Raw genomic sequence first — 22,180 nt, 5'->3', positions numbered from 1 at the left:
GAAGCAAGCTCCTGCACTGGGCAGCTTGCTCAAAGCCAGCCAGAGCACTCTAAGCCGGTGGTACCATCAGAGTGGTACCCCACCAGCATCTCCTCCCACACAGGCAGATATCAACAAACCTTTCCAAACTGAAGACGAGGCCTTGATTCGGTCCTGGTTAGACTCTTGCTGCTTGGTGTGCTTTGAAAAGTGGGGCATCTTGCTGATGGAGGAGCTCTTGGCTGTTACATTTAATTAAGGATTCTGCTGAAAGTTCTGCTTAAAATAACAAAGCTTGCTGTTTAGAAAAGCGTAGGTGATTCCCCCAGAGGCCTGGCCAGCATTCCTCCTCCTATTGTATAACATTATTGATTAATCAAAACTAATGCTCACAGCTGTTGCCTGATGGATAATGTCTTTGGTGTTTGCCCGCATACAATTATTTACTACTTTATTGATGTTATTTATTTCTTCATTAAGTATTGTTGGCTGTTTAATTATGTGAAACACAACTGCAAGTGTCGCTGCTAAAAGCCACGGGAAGGACTGCCCAGAGCTGAAATCTTTCAACCATGAACTCTAAAAATAAATCTAAAGATAAAAATATTTTAGCCAACGTTTTGAATGAAGACCATCAAACCCCAAATGCACTACATGTAATCTGGAGACCAGCGCTGGAGTGCCATGTTCAGATAGATTTGCAATGCTGATTTGATTGTGCATGGCAAAAGACCTTTATAGACTTGCATGTTTTATTAGATCTCCCAAACACACGAGAGGTCCCTATCTATTATTCTTGGTAGCTGAACGTTCGAAAGAAATCACAGGGAAACTCTGATTTCCCAGAGCTTACACTTCAGGAGTGACAAAGCCCCTTCCAGGAAAATAAATCCTGTGCCGAGTTCCAGGGACCTCCCAAGGCCAGATGCTGGCCCTGTCCAGCATCCCTGGTGAAAACCGCAGTCTTTCTCAAAGAGCTCCCTTCACAGTCTCCCTTTTGCTCCCCTCACTCTCCATGGGGGACACAGCCCCTTGTGCCCTCCCTGCCCATACACGCCACTGCCCTTGCCCCTCCTCAGAAGCACCAGGCACGGTTGTTGCAGCAGGTCTCTGCCCAGCCTCACTAAATTAGGAGCCAACGTCTAATCTGTGGACGCACATGGGATGAGAAGGGATGCACTGAAGCTTACTTAGCTCATGGCATGAAGCTAACCTTAAGAGAACTGCTTCCGAGCCATTGGGATCTGGGGGCAAAATTAACATCTCAAATTCTATCTGGTAACCACAAGGCAGTAAGGACTAATCAGATTTAAGGCATGAGGCGGCTTCCAGCAATCGCTAGGTACCTACCATTTCAAAAGAACATCGAGGTACGTGACTACAAATATCCTATTAGAGAACTCAGAAGGATCTTCTCGGTCTGTAAACAAACTAGAGGACGCACAAACCCTGTTGTTAGCTCACAAATCATTAACACACCTATAAAATATCCAAAGTAGCCTCTGTATCAACTTAGTCATAAAATAAAAATGCCTCGCTGACACCCTTTCCAAGCAGCCCTCAGCAGGCCTTTTCCCCAGGGCAAGAGAACAAACAGCTCTGGCAGTCCTTGCTTGGCCATCAGCTTGTTATTTGGTAGCTCCCAGCACCAATGTTTCCACACAGCTCTCTGTAGAACTTTTCCTTACTTCTGAGGCTGTGCATTAAAATTAGTGAGGTCTTAGCTACCACTTTATGAGAAGTGCATAGGACGGCCAGTTACCAGATCTCTAAACTCCCTATAGCCTCCACTTTCTCTTCAGGAGCCCAGAGGAGGGCCATTACCACCAGATGTGGTGATCCAATGCGCCTCAAACTCAGAGCATGGGCAAAAGTTTGCTGTTGAGGCCAGATTCTGTCCATGCTTTCAATACACAGTGTGCGCTCACATCTCTGTTAAGACCCCACGCTGTCGGGTGGTATCTCCGAGGGTGAAGGAACACACCCACAGGACAATGTTCAGCAGTGTTGGGAGTACACAGCTGCACGGGACGGCCACCGAAATCAAGGTAAAGCAACAGAAAAATCAGGCAATGCCTGGCAACCAGTCAACATCTCCGTGCCTAAATGCTCTGCCCTCATAGCCTGGGTCTCTAAAAAACAACCAGCTGTCCAGCGGATTCATTCCACCCATGCTCTGCTCCCTTTTTGTTGGATTTACAGCATCTCGAGGTGTCACAATAGTTGTTCTAAAAGACAGCAGAGGGCTAAATGACCGCAGAGAAAATGCAACAGAAAGGCACTGAGAACAGAAAACCAAAGAAAAATAGTAAACAGGCGTGTGTCTGTTTGTGTAAAAGAAAAAGAAACACGATGGGCCTAGGGAATTTGGTCTCCATTTCCCTCTTGGTTTCCTACCCAACCTCCACACTTTCATGCATTTCCTCTGTCTAGAGGCAGTTCTTCCTCCTTCTGTGTTTTGAAATGTCCCAATCTTTCCTGTGTCCCTTATGCCCACATTGTGCAGGGTACCATGGGCACCCTTCCAGCAGAGATGTGCAGAGTGATGGCGAGCAGAGCTAGGATTTTCAAAGGAAACTAAGGAAGTCTTTATGGAGAACTTGGTGAGAGTTTGGCACTTGGCACTCTTCTCCTCCTTTGAAAGTCCCACCCTACAGGAAGAATCTAAACAAATGTATGCCCCAATGCTGATAAATCCATTTGGAAAGGTATCAAAGAAAAGCTTGCGAGGTTTGGAGACCTTTGAAGAAAGGGAAATATCCTGCCAACCTGATGCTGAGATCTATCTTGTTCCACCATGTGGTCCAAATCATCAGAGATCTCCATGGCTCCCCTTCCTCCTCAGGGCATGCAGGGCAGCACTCTGCCTTGCTGAATAAAGGAATTTGGGGGCCAGGAGGACAGCATTATTTGAGGAAAATTCAAGTGAAAAATTACTTGACAATGGCAGTTGTTACTGTGCCTAAAAATATCTCAGTGACTCAGATTACTGAAAACGGCAAAGCTATAGAGCAAAACCATCGTCTCTTCTCAGCAGTCAGCTGGCTTCATTCACTAGCCTGGCATCTCTTTCGCCTTATGTTTTTAATATCATAAGAGTGGGGTGGTGTTTTTTTTGTTTTTTAAGTCTACAATAAGTTAATGTTTAATGGATTGCCATGTACTGTTCTTGGTGTTTACATGCTCTCCAACTAACCAAATTTGTAGAGCAAATTAAAAGTCTGTAAGACCAGGAAAAGCGAATTACAGATATTTGTTGCTCAGAAACTATCGCCTTGTTCAGTCCCGCATGCCACCAAAATAAACGGTTTCAATTACGTTTTCACCTTCCCCAGCAATATTAACATCTCTCGCAGTTGCTTGCCAGGGCTATTGCTCCTTAGTCTGCAACTGTTACGGCTTTGTGCACATATGCTTCCTGTGAATGTGCAACCTTGCAAAGTACCACGGTCCCAGTGTTTGCAGTGTAACCTATTAAACCAGGCTGGCTCAGGACCAGGAGCACCAGAGAAGCATGGGAGAAGGAAAGGTGGAGACGACAATGCTGTTGATGCTTTTTTTTTTTTTTTTTTTTTAATACAAATGAGATATGTGGGTGTGGCCTGATTCTTTCACCGACCAAAATATAAATAGCTAGGTAGATTTTTCCACTCCCAAATGTGCAAATCGCCAGTGAGTGGGGTCCCACCACTACGCCAAAGGTAATTGGCTTGGCTTCTCCAGACGTTGTTACACATGGGGGACTTGGCCTGCTGACCTAAAGCCCCAGGGACCCCTCCCCTGTTCCTCCCCAGGGACTGTCCTGCCAACTGCTAGGAAGGAAGCCAACAAATTCCTCAAAAACACACAGTGCTGATGGGAAACTGGGGGACCCCGGGAACACCACCTTCCCCACATGCATACTTTAAATCTATTACCTGCTTCACATGATGTCTTGGGTTTGCTTTTCATGTGGCTGAGACGTCTGTAGCGAGGAGACCTGAGGTGACCTACTTCTGGGCTGGAAGAATCACTGTGGTGCAGAGCCCACTGCACCTTTATGGGAAGGGATGAGTGAATCTCCCTGTTCCACGGCATGGGGCAGCTCCCACACCAGCAGATACAGTAAGCCAGCATCGTGGGACCTAAGGAAACAAAATAAAATTTTTAGGTTTGAAATCAACAGCAAAATGTTGATTTTCTCATGTTATTGATAGTAAAATTCCCCTTGGCACTGATGGGGCCAGGATCAGGCCCGGGCTGTACCCCTGTGTTTTCCCAGGCTCATGAGAATTTTAAATTCTGGATTTCAAATGATAGTTTATTTCTGGCTGACCTGTTTGGCTTGAACTGTTACGTGTTTTTGACTGTTGGACTTATTTTTAATCTACTGTATTAGTACACAAACTTAATCAAGAACAAAATGTTACCAATGCAGAGTTTTGTTCCTACCCCCTCCTATCAGTGGAGCAGTTTAAAGTTCCCCAAATCTATAGAGATCTGCCTGCGACATCTGACTCCTTTCAGAACATTACTACATTCCTTGTACTGTAAATATACAAAGGGGAGGGAAGAGGCAAACATGAATGCACATCGACTACAACTCTCTTGCTTACAAGAAATGCCACAGTGCAGATTTTAACAATTAACATTCCTACCATGTAGGCAGCTACGGATAAAGCTCATACTTTTTTTTTTTTTTTTTTTGGTCAAAGAAACTTCTCTCACACACACATTTGGGACATTTTTTGTCATTTGATGTCAATGGCAGGCTGTGACATTCCTCTGTGTTATTTTTTTCCTCCCTGCTATTTGAAGAACGAGATTTTATCTTTCTTTCCCATCCCCCCCTTCCTTTACCCCATGCCTATTTTACTAAAACCTGCCTTTCGGGTCAGCATGCTGGTAAGAGATTAATTTTACACTGCAAGAAACACCAAGCAGACTATTTCAGCTTTGACATATGAGAAGCCTGTTATAATATTGCAGTTTCTCTAAATTAAATATTAGGAAAAATTAAACCCAATTGTGGTTCGTATTCCTATGGAAAATATTTCTGTTCAAAACAGTCCCTCCATGCTAAATGACTGAAGTAACTGAAAACACAATAAATATGCAGCAAGTTAAAAACCCAGATTATTCAGGTTTTAAGGCTTATAACTAAAAGTGGTTTAATGTTTCATGCCTAATAATAGATTACTCCTATCACATTTCTAACCTTTATTTCTACCAGCTTTGAAGTCCAGCCATATAAAGACTGTTTGTAGAACCACACGAAAGTTAAAGCAAATATTACTCAGAGTGATTCATATGAACAAGAATTTGCAATGAAGGCAGAGGGTTTTTTGTGTCTGTATCAAAGGAAATGAAATGTTTGCAATATTTTCCAGTTGATAAATGCATTAAAACATTTTAGTTGTGTAGTACGAACATTGCTGACATAAACAGACTTTGACCTGAAACAGATTGTATTAAGCTCTGTGGGGGAGGCGGCATTACAAAAAATAATAAAAATTAAAAAAAAAAAATAAAACATAACTTCCTAGATTTCAAAATCTGCCACAAGGTCACTGCAATCCTTAATTAGCTGAATACATTAAGAGAAGGCTAGAACACAGATTCTGTAAAGAGAGCAAGTGTATGTTTAATCCTCTGTTCTTTGCTTACAGATTACCCTTTCAGAATGAGTAACCTTATTTTCTTTTTAAATATCTATTTACCTTTTTGAGCTTTGCATAGCAAAGCAGATTTTTTTCACTGTTGCAAAAGAAATTAATTTGTTGCTAGTTGCTATGCATTGGCAGGATTTCTGCATAAAGAATGTAAGCCATCTATCTTTGTATTCAAGATATAGTTAATCTGGCAGTTAAAATACTTTGGAAACATTTTGATGACTTATCTGGAAAAGTAGCTTTGCATTTTCAAAGAAAACTCAGAACTGTATTGCAAGGGGAAGATAAAAGATATATGAAGTGTTTGTTCCAAGCGATACTATTCATTTAAAGATCAGAATGTAACCCCACCCAAGCAATTATTGTGGAAAAACAAGAGAAAAAAAAATCCTTATACAGCTCTCTGACACAGTCTTTATTTGGGAAACAAAATAACTATATTACAGTTATAGCCTAATGGATTGCAAGCTGTTTTATTAGAGTCAGCTGAATCCTGTTTAGCATAAAAAAGAACTCTGTTTGCTATCAAGAACACATTTACATTAATATGACTTTGACAAAGTAAAATAAAATCGCATTAAGATGATGTAAGTAGATAAGACAATGAAATCTCTGTGAGATAGTTTTGGCACACCAATTAGAGTCAAGTCCCTACAGGAAAGAAACATATTTTTACACCAAGTATCTATGTGTTTTTAAGTCACAGAGTGGCCAAAATTAATTCCATGCCTAAAATATTTCCAGCAAGCGGGAAAAAAAAAAAAAAAAAAAAAAAAAAAAAGAGAAGTTTATTATTATGATTATCTTTATTTTTCCCTTGAAAAGGTAAAATTTCTGATAAACTGGCTTTTTATTTGCAATAATACAAACAAGTTTTGTTCTCCGTACTAGCCTGTAATCATCCTGATTATTGCAAGGGACTTTCCAATATAGAGCAGCTGAAAACAAGGTTTTAGATTACATGGTAATTTAGGAATGCATGAAAAGCCAAGCAGTCACCATAATAGAGCGCTGCATAAACTTCATGGCTTTTACAGCAAAACATAACATATGTTTTGTGATTCATTCAAACGATTGTTCCGGTTTTTTGGGCAGGCTTCTATCGGGCCGCGCCGGGCCCCGCTGCCCGGCCCTCACTGCGGGCACCTCATTCCCCCGACAGCGACGACCACCACAACACAACTTCGATGCCTCTCTTCTTAGTGGGGTCCTGAACAGACGGGCAGTGATGGATGGCGATAACGCTGCGGGTTTTGTGACTAACCAGCCCTTGGCAGCCGCGATATTTCTTCGGTAGCGACCCTTCCGCATCCCCTCACGGCCCTGCGTTACGCAAGCTGCGCAGCGCGGCTATTCCCGAAGGCAGCGCTCCCGCGCAGCGCCGCCGCGGCCACCACCAGAGGGCCCCGCTGCGCCGGGAGGCTCGGGGCGGGCCCGCTCCCAAAAAAAAGGGGAAAAAAAGCCATTTCGGTTGTTTTTTGCAGCGCTTCCCATCAGCCCGGCGCGAGGCTCGGTGCATGTGCTCGCCCACATTCGCGTGCCGGGCTCATGTTTTCTGTTGGCAGCCGCTACGCCTCGGTCAGGCGAGGCAGGGCTGGCCAGAGCGTGAAATCATCCAAATTCAGTCACTTTCAGCTGCTAAAAAATGCAACTCCCGGCAGCCCTTCTACATCAACGGCACCTCTGGTGTGCTCTGAGCCTTTCATCTCCTTGGGCAAGGGACATCCTGCCGTGGGGGCAGCAGGGCTATCGGTGAAAGGAACACCAGTTTTGTCTGATGGGGGAGCAGGCACCTCCTGAGGCATTTATGGCCCCACAAAAAAAATAATGTGTTTCTTCATGCAGGCAGAATTGGCCCCATTCTTTGGGCAAGTGGATACTGTGCAGTCCCATCTATGCGAATGGACGCTAGGATTAAACCCAAATACAAGCTCGCTCTTTATTTGGGGTTTTACAAATACAGCCAAATATTTTGTTTGGGTGTAGGTATTTATTTTTTTGTGCCTCTGGCAAGGTTATCAATACAAATACTAGAATGCCAGCCACAAAAGCCCAATTCCAGGGCATAGATGGGATTTTGGCAAGAACTGGAGAAGAAAAAAAAATCTCCGTAGCAAGCCCATGCAAATTCCCTTGGTTTGGGGTTTACTTTGCAAGTGTAAACATTCACCGGGTTTGTCAAAAGGCTCGCAGACTTGAGAACCTTTTGATCAAACCTTGGCTGTGTTTTGAGGAAACCTGTACTGGAATATGGTTTTCAAGATGCAGCTCAGTGGCTTTGCTTTTGAAATACAAACAAGCCCCGAAATTCTAACCGAGGCTCCAAACCCTCACACAAGCTTTTATGGCGCGCGGCTCTCGCTGATACATAGGGCTTATCACCTCGGGCTACGGCCCGGCTACAAGGGCATGTGTTTCATAAAGTCTGTTTCCTGAAACAATGCGATGCAAGCTGTCAGAGTTAAATTCAGGACAAGGCATTTCTTTAATTCTGATTTTTCAGTTATTTGCTTTATACGAGGAGAGCCTGGCTGCTTCTGTGCTAAGCGAGACGCACATTGCCAGACAGTATGTTTTAAGTTATTTTTAAAAACGCTGGCTTTTGAAGGCTCTTAAATCCTTTGATGTAAATGAAAATAAAATCATAGTTTGAAATCTAACAGAGACTTTTAATCTTGATCTTAAAAGCATGAATCATGCTACAGCATAGAGTAGGGCTATTTTCTGTCCTTTGCATTCACCTTCTCCACACATGTTGATATTTATGGGTGGCAATTAGAGATTTCAGGTAGTCCCAGGTGCCTTGTGCCAAGCTCTGCACACAGCTACTGCCTGACAGTCTACGGATGAGATTTCTAGAGTCTTACTCATTTAAATATGACATTTCAAGCAAGCCTGATTAAAACAAAGCAAAGCAGAAGCAAGATGTCGCAACTTCCATGTTGATCTTAGATTGATTACTGTCTCGGAAGAGGAGAACTAGTGGTAGGGTAGGGATGTTGCAATAAAATTGCAGAAAAACTTCTCCCGTAGCCACCTTTGAAAATCCAGCCATCATTTTCTGCCAGAGCTGAGGCAGAGCCCAAAGGCCAGCCCCAGCCCAGAGAGAAAGCCTGACCACGCGACTGCTCCTCTGGATCTCACAAGTGCAGCCGCTGCAGGGGTGCTGTTTTTCAAATAGTGGGTGAAGAATGATCACCTGAAATGCTCACATTTTTAATCGAACTTTCTTATGTCTTCCCTTAATGCTAAAAGGAGAGGAGGAGGACAGGATATCCAATTCAACAGTGCCATAGCACGCTGACAGAGTCCTTCTTGGGGGAGCCGTGTCACACACCTTCTCACCACGAACTGGGTCACTGCCAATACCCCAACATCATTTCTCCCAAAGTGCTCCCCAAGATCCTCCACCGAGCTGACTGCCTGGGAGCTGCAAGGGTGCAGCACGGCTGGTGGCAGCCAGGCATATTGGGGGCCTTCATCCCCGTGGTCATCCCAAGAGCTGCCAGGAAGCTGCTCACAGCCTGCGAGTGCGCGTCTCTGAGCAGAGGCACGCGGTGCGGGAAGGAGGGACCTGGCCCTTGAGGCCGTGCCATGGACACCGTCAGACTTTCATTCTCCAGAATCCTGCCATGGTTTTTGTCCCAGAAGAATAGGCTGCGATCAGCAAGAAATGAATTCTAGTGTTTGCTTACAAGTTGCACAGTCTGCTCCTGGCAAATCTGAGGATGACTCATAATGCTTTCCACAGTTACATCTGCCAACAGACCACGACAGAATAAACAATCAAGAGAAATCAATCAAATTCATCCTACTTGTATGAACCAGGCATGGAATGCCACGTCTGAATCCTTCTGGATTTAAAACTCTTTATGACCTTCACTTGAGTTTTAAGGTGAAGAGTTTCAACATTTGTCCCTAAATAAAAAGTGCCAAACTAATAAAACAGCATGGTGGAGTTCCCATTTACTGCACACAACAGTCAAGATACTCAGACTTATTGCTCCCACTGCAATTGTAATTCAGTTTCCTTGCTCATACATAATGGTTTTATCTACTCTGAATGGGGTTATCTTTAGTTCCTTAACAAGCCCATATAATTCAGCTGTCACAGTTTCCACAAGAACACTAACTTGGAATTTCCTGCCTTTAATTTGGACTAACTCCTGTCTACAGCATGGCATTAAAGATGTTTCCAGTGTGTGTGGTGACTATGAAATTCAAGCAGTAAGTACATGTTACATATACATTTATAATGTTCAAGTAGGGTTTGTAGAGGTAGCATCCCAAAGTAACGTAAGGATCTCATCTTGACAAATCTAACGTTCCCAGCTCGCCTGCCTCATCTGTCTCTACTGACTTTGCAGCTGGGCTCTCCTGCCCATGCAGGTTGAGACAACCCATATGGATCTGCCCCATGTCTTTTCCCTGCCATGGGGACTTTTCTGTTTGTCTGACCATGAGAGGATGGTGGTCCTCAGGACAGAAATATCTCCTTGTACACGCAGCAGCAGCACACCTGCCTCTGAAACACATATGGGGGAGCACACAGTCGCTCCCATTGCACTGAGCTGTGCCCAGTCCCCAAGGAGGTTTCTATTGCTATCTCTATTTTGTAAAGAAATGAAGCAGGACATTTAGTGGTTGAGACCTGAGGCTTCCCAATTAGCCATCCAGTAATGTATTGACAGATGGCTGTTTCTATTTTTGCTTCCCTTACTCCAGGCCCATTCATTCAGTGTGCTCCTTTTAATTACACAGAACCATGTGCCCAAAAGCTTGCCTGCCTTTTTTTTTTTTTCTCCCCTCTGAGTGCATTGGTTGGTCTAACAGGAGATGTTACCTTTTCCTAAAACAGTGCTCATACTTGCTAGTACCCCTGCACTTCAGGAGACCAGCAGCTCTTCAGAGAACAGCCACTATTATCTCTCCCTTGCCTCTCAGTCCCCTGCCACATACCCACAAGCCAAGCTGGCAAAGGAGGAGCATCAGCACACAGCAGAAGGCAACAAATGTTCAGGATGAGGTGATCTGCATCAGCACAAACTCAAGCAAGGCAGCATCACATTAAGGCCTATTAAATCTCCCTTTCTAGCTTTCCTCCCTCAAAAGCATGGGTGCTCAATTCAATATCCATGTAAGCCAAAATACACAGGTGTGCAGCCCAGGAGCAACGTGTTGTTTCAGCCCGCTTCCCCTGACTCCATACCCTCTTCTCCTCCCAGAGATCTTCTACAGCGTTGGTAATTTTCAAACTTAGCAGGTTCTAACGTGCAGGATAAAGAGAACGGGAGGTAAAAAGCTAGACCCACAGAAGGCTGGAATGGGTGACCTCCAGCATAGCTCTGGGGGGAATGAGCTGCCCCCTTGCTGGCTGCAAGCTGCCCTCCCTGGAAAAGCCAAGGGCTGGAGCCAGACCAAGGGGCTCTGGCCTACCTGAGGAGAGCCAGCACCACACACAGTTTGGAAAACGCCATTTCTGGAAGATCTCAACCCGAAGACCACTGCTGTAATGCTGCTTACAGGGAACGGCTCTCACCCACTGATTTCCTGTTCACCTGTGATCAATGACCCTATGGAAAAATGGCATCAATAATGAATAGGCAGCAACTGATACGTTTTGTCTCTCCAGCTCTGGCTATAACAAAGACCATCAGGTGGTACAAATTACTTCACCGTATTCATGTTGATTTTTACCAGCTGGGAATCTGGCTCACGTTTTATCTGGTTCAGGAGGGAAATAAAACACAGTATCGTGGCTGAACTGACAACACAGGTAGACTGCAATTTCCACAAACTCTGGCTGGTGGGAGGGTATGGCTCTTTGCACTCACCAGCTGGCACAAGCACAGATTACCAAGAATGGGAAAAAAAATATCCAGGCACAGAGAGGCTGCTACTGGCTTGGTTAGGCATCGCGTGAGGCTCTGGCACAAAATCTCTGCATGAACCAAAGCTTTCTAGAGAGTCTGTGAGAAGATGCAAAAGCCTGTCCAAGGCTGAGCAGGCAGTGCCAGTGACACAGCAGATGCATATGTTTCTAAGAATACTGACTGGCAGCCTGGCACTCTGGTGAGTGCTGGAAGCTGCACTACTCACGCACACACAGCCACTATCATTAGAATTTTGCTGCTTTGGCACCTCTTCCTAATTTACTTAATTTCTATTTATACCACTCTGTTTCTGTTTTGAGCCTTTATCAGATGCTGACATGTTTTCTGCAGAGCCTAACTTTGGAAGGAGGCTTTGTAAAGAAAACATTCAAGGGGAGCTTAAAAATGGCAGAACACTTGGAAGGGCCATGCCCAACCTAGCAGTGGCCACTCTGGCTATGAAAAGACAGCTTGGCCAGTTTTCTCCAGAGCTAGAGCAGTGCTCTCCTGCCTGGGCAAGGCAGATCCCTGAGTGGCTGTGGAGCAGCTGGAGAGGCTGTGAAGGCCATCTGAGAAAAACACAGCCTTGCTGACAGCAGGCCTAGGCTTTCCACACATGGGTCTAAGCCTCCATTTTCCAGTGAGGTCTGCAGATCAAGAAGATTGATAACCACAGCATTATGTTCTAGCTCTACCTCTGGGGTAACAAGCAATTGTGTCCAATCGATGAGTACTTTTGAAATAAATTGCCTGGTTAGCATGATCGTATTGCAAGCACGGGCAGAGCGTGGGGGGTAACTCTTCCCTTTGCCTCCATCTGTGACCCAGCGATATGTCTGTCATGGCTTGGCTGGAGGACATATGGAGCTCCCGAGGAACAGCTTCTAGGAAGAAGCTGTATATGTTTTGCTTGAACTGCACTGATTTAAAGTTTCAGCTGTTAAACCTCCATGAGCTCAAACACAAGTAGCAGATCAGAACGCAGCTGTTGATGTTGACATGTTGCTGGCCTTATGGAATGAGGATAAACAGCTGGAAATGCATTTGATGAACTGGGGAATAGGGACAGAGCAAAGAATTTCAGGCTCACTGGAACACTACAAAACAAACATGTCCTCAACTGAGGACGTCAAATTCTTCCTTTGCAGATCTCTTGTAGATCTTCCATTGCTTCATACTACAATGGGCTTCAGCTCTCTGGCTTCAGAACAACACACATGCCAAGGCTGCAGGCTTCCAAGCTGGCCAAGCCCGTACAGACTGGTTGTTAAAACTTCACAATATGGCAAAAATATTTAAGGTGGATGAGTATCATCCAGAAGCAGAAGATTAGAGAAGAAAAACTTTGGCACTCTGTTTTTGGATGACTGAGATTCAGAATAGGTTCAACAAGAAACCTTCTTGGAGGAACCTTCTTTATTTTTTTTTTTCTTTTTTCCCCCCTTGAATAATTACCCCACATTAGCAAATTCTCTGTGCAGAGTGGTCCCAGACCTCAGAGCACACTGCTCCCTACAAGCCCCTGTCTCAAAGGATAGGTTTGTCACTGACAGCTGTAGGACTTCGCAACGAGCCATTCCTCAGGGGGACCAGCTACTGAAGTACCAAAAGACCTGTCTTAGAGAAGACTTAAAACTGGGGAGCTTATCTCTGTATTTCAGTGGCTCCTGGCGTTGTACTCTGCTTTAATTGTTGCTGTTCTGAAGAAAGCTTTTTCGTTCAGTACAAATGCCTACTTCATGATGTCATCATCTAAGACAGAAGGAAAAAAAAAAAAAAAATAACACACCAACGCAGCCTGGAGTAGTCAGGCATGTGACGATGTATAAATAGCTCTGACAGAACAATATTATAAACTCTATCGGTACAGCTGAGATAAAAATAGCAAGTTGCTGATTCATCTAAGATATCGGCTAGAGGGATGGCAGGAGGTTCAGCTACAATAAACCTTCCCAGCTAAAAGCATGCTACTCCACCATGAATCAGCTCCTCAGATCTTTCATTCTTTTCCAAAAAGCACCTGTCTTGTGCTTCTTCAGTCCTCCGCTACTGAACACATGAAATATAGGGACTGATTTTTTTTTTGTTTCCCTTATGCTGAAATGTGCTACAGTCAGAAAATTCTCTAAGGCTTTATAAACACGTAGGAAAGACGGAATCATTTCTAAAACTGCTTGCCACATGCTTGGCAACAGCAAGGTTTGATGGTATTGCTCACAGCTTTTTCTACATTGCCTACCTTTAGAAAAACAATCAGGGGACCATTATTTCAATAAATCTGGAAATGCTGAACCAGACTTGTAAAACATCTGAATCTATAATGCCTAGGTCATTTTATGGTTTTCAGTAAGATACATGCAAAGTCAAGTACACAGCCACAGATGGTGTTCTTTTCAAACCTTTCAAATGAAAGAAAATGAAACCTCACACACCAAGCCTAGAAATACATGAATTAAAGAAACAAAACAAAAAAAGAACACAAGATGGGTGATTTGCTCCTTGGAATACAGCAGCAGTGATTACTTGTGCTGCATCTCACATGGCCCAGCACTTGTGTTCTTGTTTGAGCTCATTTTTAAGTACCAGGATTGTAACAACAGCCGTATCGATGCTATGCCTACTCTTCACAGAAAGACCCCGAAGCAAAGTACATAGGACCAAAAACTAGTGTGAGTTCTGCAAATTCAGGTGCAGCTGCTCTTGGGAAGCAGTCTTGCACTACAGCCTCTGCTTCCACTGCACATGTTACAGTGACAACAAGCTGCCCAGGGGAGGATGCTAGCTGGCCACAGATAAATATGCAGCTCCAGGAATCCCTTTCTTGTGGCAAATTCTCATACAAGCTCAAGTGAATTCTCCCACGCTGCAGCCAGCATATTTTTAGACACAACTAAAAGAGGTCTTCGATGTTTAACTTTCATTTTTTAACACTACAGCCACATGGCACAAAAGAAGCACACAAAATCAATGGTAACTTGTAAATTGGAAGATGAGGTTTCTCTCCCTTCATAAAGGGCAAGCTACCCTGTAATGTGAACAAGACCACTCAAAAGTGCATTGACTTGGACTAGTGGGTGGGGACAGGGAATTTACAGCCTGCTTTTTCACCCCCTGCACGACTGTCCCCCCAAAACCTGCTTCTGCATCACCTTGTGGTCACTGCGTAATGATGACAAAACCTCCAGAAGCAAAGTCAGCCAGGTAAAAATCCTCCTGCTAGATATCTGCAGACACTAGGTGACAGAAATAAGCTCTCCTCAAATCAATGCAATTGCTTTGCCGTTGATCACCCACAATTCCACTTATGAGTAACCTATTAAGTTTCTGTGTGATAGCAACTGATGTCCACATTGTGTTCCTCAAGAGCATGACCTTACACTGCAATCATCATCCCTGTGGGTACCGACAACACAGACATGAACACCACCAGCCCCACCGAGCAGCTTGCTTGGTACAAGTAGAGCGCTGTATCGACTGCCTGCCCCTTGGCTTACATCAAAGCAAAGTTGCTTGTTTAGGACCATTAAAATAAGCAAGGCTTATGCAATGATGGAACTTTATATTAATTTTTAAGACTCGCAGATGTTGCAGTCTGTACATATGGGAATAATGCCAAATGCTACAATGACAAAAACAAAAATTATATTGGTTGGCGTTTAAAGGTAAAGAGGCAGAGTGAAACATCTCACCCCACCACTGCTAAGGCATTGTACATACCTGGTTTTGTACACATCATTTAGTTAGCAGCTTTGCATTTCTGATAGTGACCTAATCAAATAATATTTTTATGAGCACAAAACTGAGAAAATGTTTGTGTCCTTATTTGCTTTTAAACTATTTTTAAATCAATAAAATCATTCTTGCTTTGCTCAGAGTAGACTTTTGCTGAACATGAATTTCAGAGAGCAAAGCCAGCAGTAATTCTACCTATCTGCCACATCCCCCTCTGGGACAAGCAGAGCTGGGAAGAAGCACAGTTTTGGATGTCACTGCACTGCTGTGTAACATCTCAAACAATCTGAGACTCCAGTGTGACTTTGGCTGAGGTTGCTGGATGATCAACATATTGAGGTGCTTTGCAGAGAGCATTTAAGTGATGCACAGTTATCTGCATAAGCAACATATGTTTCATATTACCAACATCCCCCCTTTGTATTTCAATTGCATGTCAATACTGGTAGAGCCTACTGATTCTAAGACCCGCTTCAGCTTTGAAGCTTAGCACAATAACAAACTGATCTGCTATTTGTTTATGTTAGTAATAAGATCTACCAGCAACTATGATTTGATCATGGCCGTAACAGCAAGACAAGCCAAAGGAAACCTTCTCAATAAATAGGAAATGAAGGAAGTGGATGGGTTGTCTTGCAGATCTTCTAAACCTAGTCCAAGTGATGGTGACACCTTTGTCACTGTCTTTCCTGGGCATCCCTCCCTGCTTCTCCTCCTGCCCTGCCTCCGTTCCTTCTGCCACACGATCAGCTATATGAATTATCCTGTGCCTTTGGCCTGGGACAATGGATGTCCTTGTATTGCAATTCAAAGCCACCTGGGAGACTACAGCTGCATATGCATAAGCACTGGATAGTTTATTCCATTGTTTTATATATATATATTTTTTTATATATATATAAAATATATATATATAAATATATATATATATATAAACATAGCAATACCACAACAACTATAGGCATGCTACATGTGAACAGATCAAATATATCTTTTGTATGTAATCAGTCCTGATGCATTAGCCTTGCATTTCTGAGGTAAAATAAAGTTGGTTAACAGAGCACTCCTAAGCCAACAATTTCAATTTTTGGTATCTCTTCCTCGATACCTATACCATGAGTAAACACGTGAATGTAACGTTGGCTCAGTGGATTTTACAGTAGAGCATTCTGATAAATCCATAGACTTACATGTGAGTAAGACTTCTAATACAGCACCACAATTTATTCCCATTTGCAGTTTAACGGAGCTTTTCTGATTATTTTCACAGCATCATGCAAGGTTTTTTTTTTCTTTTTTTTTTCTTTTTTTTTTTTCCGTACTGCAAAAAAGGGAAAAGCTCCTAATGTGTTCCTGAAATGCCTCATGAAGTTAATGCAACTTATTCTCTATCATCACGAGAATGATACTGGAATGAAAGTCAGTACTTTTTCTCAAAGTCTCTTTATATCCAGTCCTCACACAGCATAAGGGAGTAAACTCTCAATTACACAAAGGCACATACAGAGAAATCCGTCAAAGTCAATAGAGTTATTCTGGACACCTGAGTAATTTGTCCCGGGGTATGATTCATTCTCCAAAATCCACTCTGAATGTCCATAATGACCATCTGCTATTCACTTACATTTTTAGCTCTGTTACAATTCTAATTTTTTCCATGTTTCACAAATAACCTGAGTCAGTTTCTTTCAGAAGATGCTGTTTCTCCAGCTTGGCTTCCCTATGAATAACCTCCATCATCACTATGCTACTTTTACTAAATGTTTCATTTTTAACAATAAACATCTATCCCAGATGCCTTATTTTCAGCTTCATTAAATGTTTTACTAGTTCATCTTGAGTCACGTCAATATTTACCTTGGACAGGGTTCCATATCCTTCAGTTTCTAATACCAGAATTCTCTAGACAAGCTTATTGTTCCTGGCTTGACTTCTCCAAGTCACAGCTTAAAACTTTTTTTTGACGTACTAAATAAGATGCAAATTCACCCAGCTATGTGCTCTGCTGCATGCTGCCAGCTCTGCCTATTCCAAACATCTCTAAACTGATTTACTTCAATTTCTGTGTACACAAAGGCCCCAAACCTGCACTCAGTTACTCTGAGGTAATTTCAAAGTCATTTAATCACAGCAATTAGCAGAAAAGAAAGCAGAAATTAGATATCAGCCTTTCAGGCATCGTACCACAACAGGCCATTTCTACTGACCTTCTGCATCCTAGAAAAACGGTGTCAGGAGGCGTTGCCAGCCCCTGCCTGCTTTACTGGCACCTTTCTATTTTTCCAAACTTAAAACTCAAAGGCTTTTCTGAGAAATGGGACTGCTTTTCTTCAGTCCAGCTCTCCTTCCTGCTCCTGACAAACAGCATCAACTTGTGCTGAGCTGTGCACAGCATGGAGATCATTGTGCTGTTTCTCGTGCTCACCTACGTACTGAGCAGGGCAGAAGAAACCTTGTAAAACAGCGAGTGGCAGCGGGATGCCACGTTCACCAGAGAGGAGGGCAGCATAATGCGGACATAAGTTCTCCAGCAACAACACAAACAACGCAAAGCAATGGCAATAGCAAAAAGAAAGGAGGAATTGGTTTTGAGGGTCATACTGGAGCAATGCAAAGCCTAGAATGTGTAAAGGCAAGTGGAAAAGGTTATGCCCCTTGGGAGGCTGTGTAAGAGCAATCTCTGGCTTTGGCAAGAGGTTGGCAAGAACTGCTGTATTGCAACAAGATATGTAAAGGAAAGTAGCCACAGCCATGGGGAGGAGCAGTGCAGGTATCAGAGAGATGGGGCTTTTGGGAGGGTATTGGAAAGACAGTTTGTCTGTGTAGGTCCCCAGTGCTAGTGATACTTGAAACAGCTCAGTCAGCTTACCCCCAGGCGGTCCTCAGCTGTAGTCCACAGAGCCTTCTGGATCCACACTGCTCCTTACTGCTGTATGAACGCTTGCTTGAGAAAAGTTGTTCTAAATGAGAACAAGACAAAGGGGAACAGAAGTTTGAGAAGTGGAATTTTCTCAATAATTTTCTTGATCTTTATGCTGAGTTTACTTCAGGTCCCTTTTCAAAGCAGTAGCACAAGAAAGGCAGTGTGAGGTTTGATACATTTATATTTTATATTCATGGATTGCATTGGAATAAAACATTTTGAATTTTATATTGGATATGAAAAAGCAAAGGTGTCAAGCTGGGAAAGCGCTTTGAAAATAACAAAGGACTTTATGTGGGATTGTTTGAGGTCATTTTATCTGTTGTTCCTGACAGTATTTAAATACCTCCTTTCAATTTGAAATGCCTTTGCTTGTCACTCACAGAAATCAGTGGTGGAGACTAGCAGGGCAGCTGGGCACACACCACAGGGGGATACATGAGGAGAGAAGCACTCAGATTTTTGGAGATCTCCAAAGCTAGTATTATACCTCTGCCAGCAACCCACATTTGTCAAGAGGTGTCAGTGTGGCCTGGAGAAGCTGTGAGCCATGTTCTTGTGAGAGGGGAGAGAATTTCAAGTCATGTCAACTTCCCCGAGCAAGACACTCCTAAGAGCAGGTCGAGGAGATGGCTTTACATCTCAATCCAGGCGTGTAACAGTTTTAAGCAGAAATTCGGGATATTGAGCTGAGCTTACAGTGCAATGACTTCGGTGATTGCTACACATTCAGATACGTGGGGCTAATTCTGAAGTACCTGGCTTAGGTGCTTTAGCAATAGCAGCACATGTAAATAATGTCTGTATTTAGCCCACATGCCATTGCTAACATCCAAAAGTTATATCTGCACAGTGTAAAGAAGATAATATTTCTGTTTACCCTAGGTAATCCTGTGTCTTGTAGGCTCTTCTCCTGTGATTTGACCCTAAAGGGCTCTACTGACAAGAAGACAACTGAGAATTTATATGTTTTTGAAAGATTCTGCTCACCTTTAAAACAGAAATTGACAATTTCTGCTTTTGGTCTAAGCCAGAATCAGAGAGAAACGAAACTGGAATATTCAAAATCCCCTTCTCTTCTTTATGTCCCTCTCCACATATGTACCAAGTGAACAAAAGCAGTTCAGTACAGGAAGGGAGATGAGACAGGATGAGGGACCACTGTTCTCCACAAACACATGCAGCCAGAAGATAAAAGGGAAGAGCTGAATACTAGATTAAATGCAAGTTTCATGTAAATGATCACTTACAGAGACCTAATAAATGATTCTCTGCAATGCAGTCAGAGATTTTCTCTGCTTTTTTTTTTTTCTTTTTTTTTTTTTCCCTGTTTTGTTTTGAATTTGAATTTAGAAGCTTCTCCCGCTTGGAGGATAACGTTCAGGTTTTAAAATTTGTATTAATCTGTCACAACATTTATCTGTCATTCTATGAAAGTTTTGTTTTGTTTTGTTTTAATTGTCTTTTCTTTAATGGGTTGACTTATCAGAATGGATTATTTAGAATAAGCCCTTTGAAGAGTGGTACTGCATAGGATGGGACGGCATGTAGGAAGGATGTTTTTTTAAATAATATGATCTCTTTTGACCTGAACAACAAATCAGTTTTGGAGCTTCTGTGTTAACTCTAGCTGGGACTGATGAGGATCTTCACTGCAAATCTCTCTGCTCGCAAGGACAGTCTTTATTTCCAGAACAAAGAAGGAATCAACTGGAGACAGAGGCTTTTCTGACAGACACCCATACGCCCCTTTCAGGCAAGAGTGGTAGTCTGAAAGCTCTCAGTTTTGGGGGTTTTGTTTTTTGTTTCCCCATCAGGTCAGGGATGCTACTCTAAAGAAATTACAAATTGCTCCCTCCAGAACAAAGGTCTCTGACAGCCTCTGCTGGGTTCCCTCAGACACCTCTGTCCTACTCCGCTCTCCATGCCACCATCCAGCTAGATGTCACAACAGGATGCAATCTACACATTGCCTGCTTCACCTCCTTATTAATACAGTTGTGAAAATCCCTCTGTGAGATTCGGGCTGTGTGCTGACTGAGGCATAGCCATCAGCTCTGTGCTGCCATCCCTGCTTGGAGTAAGGACAAGGAGGGGACAATATAGAAAGGCACCACAAAAAAAAAAAAAAAAAAAAAAAGAGTGCAGAGGATGCCCATCAAATCTCCACATTTTTGTTGTGTGTGTCCTAGATAGCTTCCTGGAATAACTGCTCGCCCAGGGTCTGAATACTTGAGCCCTTGTGGCTACAGAAGACACCTTTCTCTCACTCTGCTGCATCAATGCTTAGTCTGAACTTACTCTACCTTGTGATCTAATCAAAAATGACGTCAGGTTACTGTACTATGATCAGTCAGTGTTTGCAGTTTCTCTTATTCACACTTCACATATATATCTTCAGTTATTCTGTCCCTCTATTTTTATCTCTGATCAAAATACGTTCCAATGATGGAACATATTGGTACATGGACACATTCCAATACCTTTTTCCTGCTGCTAAATACAAACCTCTTATTTGCTAACTTCCAATTGCATTTGACCTTGAATGGCACAATGGCTTTACATGTAATCTTTCATATACAGACCATGATTTCAGTGTTGATTACAAGACAGAGATATGGTAATCTCACCTGTTTGAGCTCTGTTTTCCCCTCAGGTCTGGGAGTTTCCGTTTCACTTGTCTTCATTCTCACCAGCCATCTTGCATTTGTCCACATGATCGCTGTCGTCCTGAAAAAGAGAGGAGACATTTGCTCAGCCTGCAGGTCATACGTAGCTTGTCTTTAATGAAAGCAATCTCATTTCTTCCTTCAGAATAAGAGAAAAGCTCTCCATGAAAAGACAGATGATATGAGTATGCTTCTGCATTACTCACTGAAAAAAGGTCCAAACCTTGATTATTATACCTGTCTCTCCAGTGGAAATAGAGTGACTCCTGGAAAAACAGTGAAGCCACAGTGATATAGCAGAGACAAACCAAGATAGAGGTTTTGGAATACACTGCTCTGTTTTGTTGTTGTTGTTGGGCATTGTTTTGTTTTGTTTTTAAATACATCTCATGTCCTGCTTTATGAGAATTTTTGAAGGTTTACACAGAAGCTAGCACACCTGAGAAAGTAGAGCAGAAGCTTAGATTATGAACTTTGCTCATGGTTCATTCAATATTTTTAATAAAGTTTGTAAAGGTTTCCTTCCATCAAAGAATGCCCCTTTTGATTAATCAATTGAATTTGATATTTTCTCTATGGAAAACACAAAGCAGTATACCCCTTTGCCAATTATTTACAGGCAGCTTCACAGCACGCAATAGAACAGTTATTTTCTAAGTAAAAGAGCTGTGATCGGAAACTTTAATAAACCACTTAATAGTGTAGCATCCTTTTCTTCCTTTAAAAAGGCACAATAAGGACATATCAAGCCATTTTTTGTATAATCTGCATAATTTCAAAATAACATATTCAGGGAAACAAACTTGTCTTAAATAGCCTTCTTTGCATTTACATCTGTAACAGCTGCAGTAGCAGCACTGACGGGCTTGATTTTATTCAGTGTTTCAGGATCAACATAAAATCTAGGCTGAAAATTAAAGGGAGTAAATGTACCCCTGACAGTCAAGAAAATGATCTTGGTCCAAGAATATTTCTGGCCAGAACTCGCTTTCAAAAGCAGCTTTGTCATTTGTGCCTGGCCTAGTCCCAATAAGTGCTATTATGATTTGTTACATTTTCTATAGAACCAGGAGACCATTTATTAGCCCCATGGTATTGTATTGAGCTTCAATTATGTAATAGTCATTATTCTGCTGAATATCCAAAGCTTTGTAAGAAAGTTTTAGCTCTGGAAAGAAATCTACAAGGTTCTCAAATGATTTTGAGGAAGATCAAACTCCCCCTTTTTTACTAGTTGAAAGAGGAAAGGTCCCTTCTTGATATAAATCATGAATAATTTGAATAGACTTTTTTTCTAAAGAAAAACTCCTTTTCCTTTGAAAGCCCTTGATAGCTTGGGATTCAAGCAGAAAA

At 42.6% G+C, this 22,180-nt stretch overlaps 1 protein-coding gene across 3 annotated transcripts in view; it reads right to left on the bottom strand.

Annotated features, from left to right (window-relative positions):
* CABCOCO1 (ciliary associated calcium binding coiled-coil 1) overlaps nucleotides 1–22,180 on the bottom strand; it is a 91,829-nt gene that overhangs the window by 6,402 nt on the left and 63,247 nt on the right. For all 3 annotated transcript variants that reach the window (XM_084524864.1, XM_084524862.1, XM_084524863.1), the window contains 3 exons: nucleotides 20,789–20,888; nucleotides 18,105–18,195; nucleotides 3,897–4,103 (listed from right to left, as the gene is read on the bottom strand). The gene's annotated coding sequence lies outside the window, so the exon portion shown is untranslated. The remainder of the gene's footprint in view (nucleotides 1–3,896; nucleotides 4,104–18,104; nucleotides 18,196–20,788; nucleotides 20,889–22,180) is intronic.

The sequence above is a fragment of the Aythya ferina genome (assembly GCF_964211825.1).
Source record: "Aythya ferina genome assembly, chromosome: 7".
Lineage (NCBI taxonomy): Eukaryota > Metazoa > Chordata > Aves > Anseriformes > Anatidae > Aythya > Aythya ferina.
The sequence above is the reverse complement of the archived record's forward strand: the minus strand, read 5'-3'. Positions and strand labels throughout refer to the sequence as shown.